This window comes from Molothrus ater, chromosome 25, assembly GCF_012460135.2.
Source record: "Molothrus ater isolate BHLD 08-10-18 breed brown headed cowbird chromosome 25, BPBGC_Mater_1.1, whole genome shotgun sequence".
NCBI classification, from domain to species: domain Eukaryota; kingdom Metazoa; phylum Chordata; class Aves; order Passeriformes; family Icteridae; genus Molothrus; species Molothrus ater.
Window position 1 is genome coordinate 6,131,986 of NC_050502.2, and position 11,024 is coordinate 6,143,009.

The following is an 11,024-nucleotide window of genomic DNA, read 5'->3' on the forward strand; positions in this document are numbered from 1 at the left end:
AAGCTGCACTTGTCTGGAGAGCAACTGAGTCACTTCCTCCCACTCCTGCCTGTGGGACAGGCTCCAGCCCTTCCGGAAAACAATAAATCCTTCAGGATGTGTGAGGCCATAATTCACAGGGATGCAGCCAGCCTGCCTGCCCCAGGAGCCCTCAGCACCCCTGCATTCAGCTGTGCCCAGGGAGGTGTCCCAGCCCCATCCCTGCTGTCCCCAGATCCCCAGGGCACTGCTTGGGTGGAGCAGCAGGGGGATCAGAGCCCCCGTCACACCTGAGGGGACACAGCACCGAGGTGGGGCAAGAACTGAGCACAAAAACTCCACAAAATGCTCAGAGGATCCCACAGGGAGAGAAGCCACTGCCGAATTTGTGGCAGGGCTCCTTTGGCAAACACAGGGACCCATCACAAAAGGAGTTTCCTCCAAAAACACAACAAAACATCTCATGAGGGCCAGGGCACCGCTCTTAGCTGGTTCAGTTTTACAAATCCCCCCTTTACAACCACAGACTGCTCCTCCAGATCCTCAAAACATTCCCACAGAGCTCGAGGACTGGCGGGGGCAAAGCCAAAACTCAGCAGTGGAGCTGTCTCTGGCCCAAAACCTGTGGAACTCTCACCAAAACCACCCAGCCGGGATGCCTGGCCAAAAAGAACCTCCCAGATCAGAGGAAAATCAGTGATTTTGGAAAATCCAGGAGCACTGAGTGCTGCTCCCTTTGTCTTCGAAGGCAGAAGCAAAGAGCAACTGAGTTACATTAAAGATCACAAGACTTTGAACCAAACGATCCCACACAGATGAGAACAAACGCAATGACAAGGAAATTAATGTGATATCCCCCTCAGTAACACGATGGCTAAAGCAGATAATCTGCCCAAGTGTCATGTTTATAATGGGAATTTGCAGAGAATGAAGCAGGAATTCACAGGGATGAACAAACGAGCCAATATTCTGCTTCTTCTCATGTTGAAATTTTGCAGTTTGGGTTAAAAATAATGGGGCTTTTATTAAAATCTTGGGAGGAGAAGGAAATTAGGCCAAAATGGTTTTGTTTCCAATAGATCTTTGCAGCTCAGAGGGTGTGGGAGCAGGTTCTGCCGGGGCAGGTGAGCTGCCCAAAGCCCTGTGCCAGCAGGACTCACCCTCAGGGAGACCATTCCTTTAATAAAGTCAATCCAATCTCATTTCAATGGCAGGATTGACGCAGAGCTCCATGGTGCAAGCCTGTGGGGCAGTGAATGGTTAAAATCCAACACATCCAGAAGTGAAATCCCCCTCTGCAAGGTCCCTGCAATTCCACCCAGCCTGTCCCTCCTGAGGCCAAACCTCCTTGCGACCAGCACCCTGGGCCGGGCCAATTTTTACCCTTTTTTTTATTTGGTTTTTAACCAAGTTATACAACCCCCTTGGAAGTCCTCACAAGAGCCTCTGCTGTTGTTTCTCCCTGGGAGTTTGTTCTGGCACTGCTGAGCTGAGCCCAACCTCGGCCGCGGGGAATTCATCCAAGGGGACCGGCTTGTCCCTGTCACACAGAAATTGTCCCTGCCACACAGAACTTGTCCCTGCCACACAGAACTTGTCCCTGCCACACAATCCCTGCCCTGAAAAGCAGAGTTACACAAGCCCTTGTGGCAGCAGCACCTCGTTCTGGCCCGGGGGACACGCCAGGGGCTGCTGCCTCTGTGTCCCCCCGAGCCCGGCGAGTTTGGCCCGAGCTCCTCGGTTGCTGTGAGATTTTTAAAGGCAGTCTGGACCTGTCACCACCGAGCAGCCTCTGAACACAATTCCTGCTCCAGGAGGCTCCTCGGCTGCCAGTGGGGCCAAGCACTCCAGGAGAGGGCTGGTCCTCGCTGCTGCTGGGATTAACTCCTCGAGAGCTGCGAGGAAACTTCACAGCAGGGACAGAGAGAAGCTGCAGGGCCCCTTGCTCTGTCACAGCACCTCCCAGCCCAGCTCATTGCTGGGGGGGTTTTCCATCTGGCCCTCCCGGCTCCAATCTCACAAGGGATGATGCCTCTGGTGTTAAATTCACTCGGAAATCCAGAGGGGCGGACAGCAAAAGTCAGGGGTTTTTGGAAGGTTTAAGGCAAACACAAGATTCCTCATCCCAAGGTGGACTTTGAAAAGCTCTCACTGGCAGTTTGCTTACTCTGGGTTTATCATGGAATTACAGAATGGTTTGGGTTGGAAGGGACCTGAAATCCCATCCCACCTGAAATTCCAACCCCTGCCATGGACAGGGACACCTTCCACTGTCCCAGGTTACACCAAGCCTCATCCAGCCTGGCCTTGGACACTCCAGGGAAGGGACTTTGAGGTCCTTTCCAACCCAGACCATTCCACAGTTCTATGTTTTGACTTCAGAGCAGATTTCAGAGCTGTGAAACGGCACATTTGAAGCACAAGAATAACCAAGGCAGTTAGGAAAGCTCCAGGCACGCTCCCTTTTCCTCCCCACCTCTTCACACTTCCATTAAAAATCAAAAGGAAATTCGCAGGCTATTTTTTTTTGGTTTTTTGTTCAAATAACATTCCAGGCTGTGACATAAGCCAGCAACGACAGGAAATATGATCATGAGGGCAGAGCTCCATCCTCTGCTCCTGTCACTGCGACTTTTTGGGGACTTGGCAGATGAGTGAGCAGAGGAGACAGCCGGCGTGTTTTATGGAGTTGAACTGTAACATCCCTGTTCCTCAGCCAGCTCCCTGTTCCTCTGCTCTGACACCAATAAATCTGCCCAGCCACGGGGAACAAAGCTCTTCACACGAGCTGGCCACACGTGAGCCCCTCGGATTTGGCTACCTGGGCAAGCACCCAGCCCCTGGGGTCTGCCCTGTGCAAATGTTCCCCAAAAAATGGGAAAATGACAATTTCAGGGCCATCACCTGGGGGGCTGAACCCTGCCACCAACACACTCACAGTCACCACAGCTTTCCCAATTCCCAGAACCCCGGCCTCCCATCCTGAGGGGAAATGGCCACTTTGGGCTCGAAGGGAACCCTGCCAAGGCAAACCCCGAGAGCCCCAAAATCCACACAAATCCAAACAACTCAAAGCCTCCTTTGAGTGCTGTCCAGGCATTAACCTCAAAAGCACAGACTCACTTTTCGGAAGCTCATTCCCAGGCGAACAAACCAAAGCAGGGAGACTCAGGAACACCTGGAGAACCCCTCCAGATCTGTGCTCTTCCCTCAGCAGGACCAGCACACGGGGGATGGCTGCGGGCTCTGGCTGATGGCAGAGCCTCCACGGAGCAAGAGCTGCCCATCAATCCCCCTGCAGGAATCTGTTCCCAGGCTGGAAATGACAGGAGGAACTTCTTCCACGCTGAGTCAGGGAGTGACGGGGCCGCGGTGGCCGCGCTTCCTCCGGCACAGCCAGCGCTGCCCCGCGGCTTTCCTGTGCTCCTGAGCCTCCCCCGGCAGGGAAATGGGGCTCCAGGGCCTGGCACCGCGGGGGTTAAACTGCTGCCGTGCAAATCCTGTGTCAGAGCCACGCAGGGGCTGCAGGAAAATGAAAAGGAGCAGTTTGCTCCAACCTGCGCTGTACCTGGCCAAGGACGGCCGCTCTCCCATCTGCCCCTTCAGCAGGACAATGGGATTGGATTTGTCCCACGCACCCCCCAGCATTCCCACTGCTGATCCCCGTGCGTGATCGAGCCCGGGGCAGGTGGGAGATGCTGGTCCAGCCCTGCCAGGTCGCACAGAGGGGCGGAGGCTGCACCCACACTCGGCCCTCCCTGCCTGTGCCCCTCTCCGAGCTCTCTCCTGCTCACAGGGATTGCTCCTGCTGTGGGCCCCCACAGAGGCTCCTGTCCGAGCAGCACCTGCCTGGCTCCCCCCAGGCTCTGGCAGGGCTGTGACACAGGCAGGGACCGTGCTGGTGGCTGTCACACTCACGGGCAGAGCTCACTGCGCTCCCCATGCTGATCCACCCGCACTGACCGGGCTGGGGCAGCCAGGCTGGACCCTGCCCTTCCTGTCCAGCTCAGCCCTGAGACACCAGGCTTGTGTTCCAGCCCTGAGCCCCCCCAGAGCCCCCCAGAGCCCCCTGCTCCCAGCACAGCCCCGGGGCAGAGCAGGGCAGCCCTGGGGAGGCAGCAGCAGCAGCAGCAGCAGCAGCAGTGGGAGCAGCAGAGGTGAGAGGTCAGGGCAATATTTACTCAGACCTCACCTTTCACTTTCATGAAGTGGGGAAACGGGGCTGGAGCAGGAAAAGGGCTGGGAGGGACGTTCCCTCTTGAGAAGCTGCTGTCACAGCAAGCACAGCGCAGAGCTGGCCCCAGGGAGCAGGGCCCGGCTGGGACAGGGCCCTCCAAGGCCACTCGGGCTGGGCTTGGCTCCAGGCTCCCTCTGGGAGTGGCTGGGCAGGCAGGAGCTCTGCAGGGCCTCTCCTGCAGGCATTCGGGAGCACAGCGGGGTCACCCCCGGGCACTGAGGGTGTAGGAACCGGCAGGCACAGAGCACGGTGCACAGCGAGCTGGGATCAGCTGCATGACAGAACTTCCACAGGGAAAACTCCTGGATGAACCTTCCCCTTCCTCAGCAAACGCGGAGATGGAGCTGAGTGTGCCCCTAGCAGGGAGCTGGGCAGGGGCAGGGCTGCTGCCAGGGCAGTGCCAGGCAAGGGGCGGCACAGCACAGCCCTGCCAGGGCTCTCCCAGGCTCACCCTCCCCGTGCCTTCGGAGATCATCTGGGCTTTTTTATAACGTGGCTCTGATGCCTTTTATCTCCAGCTCTGAATGCAATTTTAGCCCGGGCAAAGCAGGATTAAATTTTCATAGCAGGATACATTTATCTCGCTTTTCACTCCCCCCTCGCAGGTCGATTTCAGCCAAACAGAAGCTGCGATTACAGGGAGAAACATGAGATGGGCCCTCTCTGATAAGGAGGGGAGGGCTCCTCTTTCCCAGCCCCCCGTCCCTGGCAGGATCCCGGTACCGGTCGGGATTTCCAGCCCAGCACGGAGCACGCAGCTCCATCCCTGGCACGTGTTGCACGCGTGTGCTTGGGGAAGTTGTTCTTCCCCGGGAACGCTGCTGGAGCAGCCTCGCCCCACCCGGGCACAGGAGCCACGGACACGGAGCGAGGGCTCAGGGCCACAGCCAGCCTGGATCACCCAGGAATGTCCGAAAAGCACCAAAATCGCCCCGTGCCCCCCGGCTCAGGTTTCCACCCTGCACCACATCGGCATCGGGCTGCGGCTTCGCTCCTCGCTGGGCTCCAGCTCGGATTTTAGCTGGATCCAGAGGATCCCCTCTAGTGGGATGAGCAGGAATTTCAAGCCCGCATCCCACCCCAATTCCCAGCCTGTGCTGGCTGGGGGTGCTGGGGGGAGCAGCCTCGGGAGCTCCTCTGCCCCTTTTGCCATTTCCCCCCCTGGAGGTGCAGCCAAAACCAGGCTGCAATGTGGATGCCAGGTGGGGAGAACCGCAGAAAAGAGAAATAAAGGAAATAAATCCCCCCACAGCCGCAAAAGGAGAGGATTTCCACCACAAAACACCTTTGGCGATAGGGCCCCGCTGCGTGCCCGCGCTCAGGGGAGGTGGCAGGGCCACCCTGTGGCACAGCCCACGTGGGGACACAGCCCGGGCTGCCCAGCCCGAGTCGCGGCCGGCCCCATCCCGCAGTAAATCCGTTTATTTGCGCTGCAGACAGCGCTGCTGCCCCGGATTCCCTTCGGTTCCCGCTGCGCTTTTGAGCCGCCGCTCCCCGGGCGCCCCCGGCCCCGCTGTGCCCCACCCTGGAGCTGGCACCCACCCCAGCAGGTGCCAGGGCTGCTCCGGGGGCACCGACACCGCCTCGGCCCGGAGGGGTCGGGAGCACCTCGGTCCCCCTGGGTCCCCCCCCTTTGCTGTGGTGCCGGTGGCCTCCCAGCCAAGCTGGTTAAGAGATTAACACTCTAAAAACCACATTTACTCTAATTAGCCATGAAATCTTTGTAACTAAGTGAAAAAATGTTTCCCTTGAGGGATTTTTGTCCATTCATCACTGTTTGAATTGCCAGGGAGGGAGGGGGTGGGGGAGAGAAAAGAGGGGGGACGGGAGGAAAAAACCCCTCAGATCTAATGAATTAATAGCAGAGTGCCCCGAGGGAGCAGCGGCTCCTCCGCAACACGGGCACCTCAAAGGGGGCTTTTCACAGCTCGCCGAGGGGACGCCGCTGAATTATTTCGAGTTAACGGAGTGTAACAGCTCTGCTCCCGTTTGAGCCGGGCAGCCTGGCCCGCGCCCCGCTCCTCCCTTCCCTTCCCTTCCCCTGCACGGGGACGGACGGACGGACAGACGGACGCTGGGCCCGGCCGGCTGCAGCCAGAGCGGGGGCTCAGGGCTCTGCTGGCAGCGCCCCCAGTGCCCCCAGTTCCTGTTGAACCGGGAAAAACATCCCGGAGTTAGGTGGGAGGGGAGGCAGAGTCTTGCCACAACTTAGGCCCATAAATATTTCATATCGCTGGAAGAAGAGCGATTATATTCCTGCCAGCACTTTTCTTGTGTATTTTAAATGTGTCACCGCCTTCTACTTTCTCCCCCGTTTGTGTTTCTTGTAACGGGCCCATGAAATAAAGATTAGCTGAATAATCAAGAGTGTTTAGAAATGTGAAGGGGCCTGTCTCAGGAGCACTGCATGCTCAGGTTCATCTTTTTTCCAGGTTTTTTTCCCCCTCTTTTTAAGGATGCCGGAGGCAGGTGGGGGAGCGCGGCTGTCGCAGGGCGGAGGCGAGGGGAGCGAGCACGCCCTGCCCCGTCAGGAATGACAGGCTCGGCGCCGAGAGCAGCAGCGGGGCGCTCTCCCCCATTGCATATTTATCGTTCGGGCTGCAGAGGGGCCAATTAAAGCAGCTTGATCGCCGCCGTGTTCGAGCGGCCGCGGATGCGCCGGGAGAGGCGGGATGAGAGGGGCAGGTGGGCACGCTGCTGTTGGGATGTGGGGCACTCCCTCCTCCGAGAGCCACAAACCGGCAAAGGCGCCTCTGTCCTACCAGGATCATCCCCCAGTGAGCAAAGGTAGCCCTGCACCCCCAGGACAGCATCCTTTAGTGAGCAAAGGTGACCCTGCTTCCCCAGGATCATCCCTCGGTGAACAAAGGTGCCCCTGCTCCGTCAGCAGAGCATCCTTTAGTGAGCAGAGGCACCTCTGCTCCCTCAGGATCATCCCTCGGTGAGAAAAGGCATCCCTGCTCCCCCAGGAGAGCATCCCTCGGTGAACAAAGGTTCCTCTGCACCCCCAGGATCATCCCTCGGTGAGCAGAGATGCCCCTGCACCTCCAGGATCACCCAGCAGTGACAAAGGTGCCTCTTCACCCCCAGGTTCATCCCATCAGGGAACAAAGGTGCCCCTGCACCCCCAGGATCAGTGCCAAAGGTGCCCCTGCTCCCCCAGGATCACCCCTCGGTGCCAAAGGTGCCCCTTCACCCCCAGGATCAGTACCAAAGGTGCCCCTTTACCCCCAGGATCACCCCTCGGTGCCAAGGCTGCCCCTGCTCCCCCAGCAGAGCGTCACGCTGGCACCAGCAGCCCAGCCCAGCTTCCCACCTTCAGCTCGGCACCACTCACGCAGTTTCTAAATATCGGCTTTGCTTTCTCTCCCGGTTCAGCTCCTCATCTCAGCTGCCCACGGCATGAGACACAGTCTGCACCTACATCTGCCCTAGCTTTTGGGCAACCTTTCCCAGGCATGCTCGAGACTCCCACATTTAGCTGCAACAGGAGTTCCCTAAGTAAGTTCTGGAAAGCCTCGTGGCGGAGCCTAAACGGGAGCTGCCGGGAAGAGCCTGCAAATCACACATTTCCCGAGCCTGCGCCGGGGCTGCCCGGCAAAGCGCTCCAAATGTCATCTCCATTTACTGCTTGGCGGGCCAATTTGTCACATCCTAATGCAATTTGCAGAGGAGAGTTAAAGAGCACGGCCAGGAGCGGGCAGCGCTGCCCTCCCCGGGTCCCGCGGCCGGGCCGAGCCCGCAGCTTCGCCCCCGCGTCCGGCTGAGCTCCGGGAACGGGGCAGGCTCGGGGCTCACCGGGGAACGAGGCGCAGCTCGGGCAGCGCTGCTCCCATCCCGTGCTGGGTGATGTGCAGATCTTACACAGCAGCGATGCGTGCTCCCACCAGCTCCCGAGCCGGGGGGAACTCCTCGATTAATTACATCCAACAACACCGCAAAGACAATGAGGAGTAAATTGGGTTACTTTATCTTCTTGCAGCCAGCGCCGGGGATGTGGCAGGGAGAGTTGGGAGGGATGGCTGCCTTGGCTGATAAGGATTTCACAAGTGACACCGCTGGGTCACGTCCCTCGCTGCTCGCACCGAGCTCCTCGAATCAAAGCTGCTTTATCTGCTCCCCTGCACCACCCCAAAGTGCCACGTTTGAGCTCTGAGGGTCCTCAAAGTGACAACAAATGGCAGAAGGACAGCAATAAAGACCAAAAAAAAAAAAAAAAAAAGCCCCATCGAGTTCTAAAGGATCTAACACCTCTGTGTTAAAGGTAAAAAAGCCAAACATCTGTTCCGAGGATGGCACAGATTCTTGCGAGGCATCTGTCCCTCAGCTGTAAGTAGGTCACCTCATCTCACTTTAGTCACCGTTATCAATGAAGCCACCCGGAGCAGGAGGGACAGCACCTCGTCCCCAGCTCAGCCCAGGTCTGCCAAGCACACTGGAGCCACCAGTGAAGCATCAAGTGCCCAGCCAAGAGCAGGAGCAGCCCTTGAGCGGTGGTTTCACACCATGGCACTGGGAGAACTTCACGTTCCCTCACCTCCGAGCCTCAGCTGCTGCTCACAGTCGCACAAGGGATTATTTCTCTCTGCCACTTACTATTCACCTCGCTTAAAATTAACCTATTGACTTTCTGATACCCCTCAGAACACAGATTAATTGAACATCACTCACTTCACCTCCAGGAACGTGCGACTATTGGCCGCAGCGTGAACGGAGACAAAGCCGGGAATGCCTGACCGTGCCAGGTTAAACGGAGGTCACAGCGGCGAGGACAGCTCAGCCAGAGCAGCCCCGGCTGTCACCGACACCCACCCGGCGGCTCCGCGGCTGCGGAACCCGGCAGCATCTCCCGGGAGCTGGGATTTCCCCCCGGGGAGCGCAAGTGCGTTCGGCACCGCTCCCCTCATCCCCGTCCAGAGAGGGTCTCGCGCGGGTTTCGGAAAGTTTTAGTGGGGATTTTGTGTCTTTTCCCCTAAGATTCAGGGCTGTTTTCCAGAAAGTGCCTCCGTGCTAGCAGGAACTTTTCATGGAGATGAGTTTCTCCCGCTGCGTCGGCTCCAGAGCGTGACTGAGCGGTACCGAGCGGCCGCAGAATTAACGGGGAGGCGGCGATGTCAAACGGGAACGCGGAGCAGCCCGGGGAGGGAGCGGGCGCCGGATCCCCGGGGACCGGGCACTCCGAGGGGCTCCTCCATCCCTTCCCCAGGCACCCCCGGCATCTCCGCGCAGCTCCACGGGCACCACCCCGCGCTCCGCAGCCCCCGGTGCCACCCGGCGCGGCCGCAGCGATGCCGAGCCTCGTCCCCGCGTCCTCCGGCGGGGGATGCCCGGCGGAGCCCCCACCCCGGCTGGGGGCAGCAGCCCCCGCCATCCGCGGCCACTCACCGGCCCTGGGCGCTCCGCTGCTCCCGGCTCAGGGCGGGGGATGCCGGCGGCCCCCGGCACCGCGGAAATCAATCCGGGGCCGGGCGGCCGCCGCTGCCCGCAGCCCCTCGGCCTCCCCCCGGCGCGGCTCGGCTCGGCTCAGCCCCGCCGGCCTCTCATCGCCTCCGCAGCCGCTGCCCGAGTGCGGCGAGCGCGGCTCTGATCGCATCCGCCCGCCCCAGCCCGGGCGCGCTCCCCGCTCCGCGCCGGCCCCGCGCCCGAGCGCGCTCCCCGCGCCGCTCCCCGCCCGCCCCCGCGCCGCCCCCGCGCCGCGTTAACCCTTCCCTGCCCGCCCGCGGGGCTCGGCGCCCCCTCCGCTCCTCACCTGCGCCCCCCTGTCCCGCAGAGCGCGGCCGAGCCGGGCCCGGGAGCGGCTCCGCGCTGGAACAAAGCCCCGCAGCGCCCGGGCAGCCTCCCCGCGCTCCCTCCCCGGCACAGCTGTGCCCACAGAGCCCCGCAGCTGCCCCGCAGCTGTCCCACCTCGGGCAAGGGGTGCAGGGAGGGGAACGGGGCTGCCGCGTCTGGCCCCGGCTCCGACCCCCTGCGCACCCCCCGGCTCCAGTTCGGGTGGCAGGAGCGACACCCGAGCTCCCCATTCCTCAGTTTCCCCTCTCTGGAAGGGCTGGGTCTCTGCCAAGGCCGGGTCACCTCCAGCAGAGCCGGAGCTGGGCATGTCCTGCAATGCCCCTGAAGCCACCGAGCCCCACAGCTCCTGCCAAAAGCTGCCAGAACCCAACCGCAGAGGCCATGGCTGTGAGCACCCACGGCTGGGAACCAGAGGACCCCTCCTCAGGTTTGAGTGCTTCAGCCACAGAGCCATGACCTGGCCTCTCCTGCTGCCTTAGAAACACCTGGAAGCTGCAGGGGACCAGAGGGAGGAGCATCTCCCAACACCTCACACCTCACTGGTCACCTGCAGCAGCCCACAGGGGTTTGGGAACAGCTGGAATCAAACGCCTGGAGGAAAAGGCAGTCCCGGTGCCACAGCAGGACCTTGTGCTCCTCAAAGGCAGGAACAGCACGGTCCAGCTGACCCTGACCCAGGCAGGGCCATGGGAATGATCGTGAGCAGTGCAGCTGGTGGAGGGGATCAATACCATGAGGGATTGCTGCTTGCCAGCTCTTGTCATCGGGAATTTTTAAACCATTTTTCTATTACACACTGGGACAGTTGCAAGAGAAAAATCAGAGCCATCATCCTGGGCCTCCTCCACAACAAACCCGAGTGACTGAACCAACCCAATGTCCTCTTACAGTTCCCCTCCAGCCCAGCCTGTGTCACCCTCACTGCTGTCACCCTCGCTGCTGTCACCATGGCCACAGCAGTGGCCTTGCTGCATCTCCCTGCCTGGTGCACGTCAGCAAGACCCTGCAAGAGCAGTTT

At 60.1% G+C, this 11,024-nt stretch overlaps 1 protein-coding gene across 1 annotated transcript in view; it reads right to left on the reverse strand.

Annotated features, from left to right (window-relative positions):
- PLXNA2 (plexin A2) overlaps positions 1 to 9,813 on the reverse strand; it is a 171,537-nt gene extending 161,724 nt beyond the window's left edge. Inside the window, exon 1 of the mRNA XM_054517302.1 lies at positions 9,602 to 9,813. The gene's annotated coding sequence lies outside the window, so the exon portion shown is untranslated. The remainder of the gene's footprint in view (positions 1 to 9,601) is intronic.
- Positions 9,814 to 11,024: the final 1,211 nt, after the last annotated feature.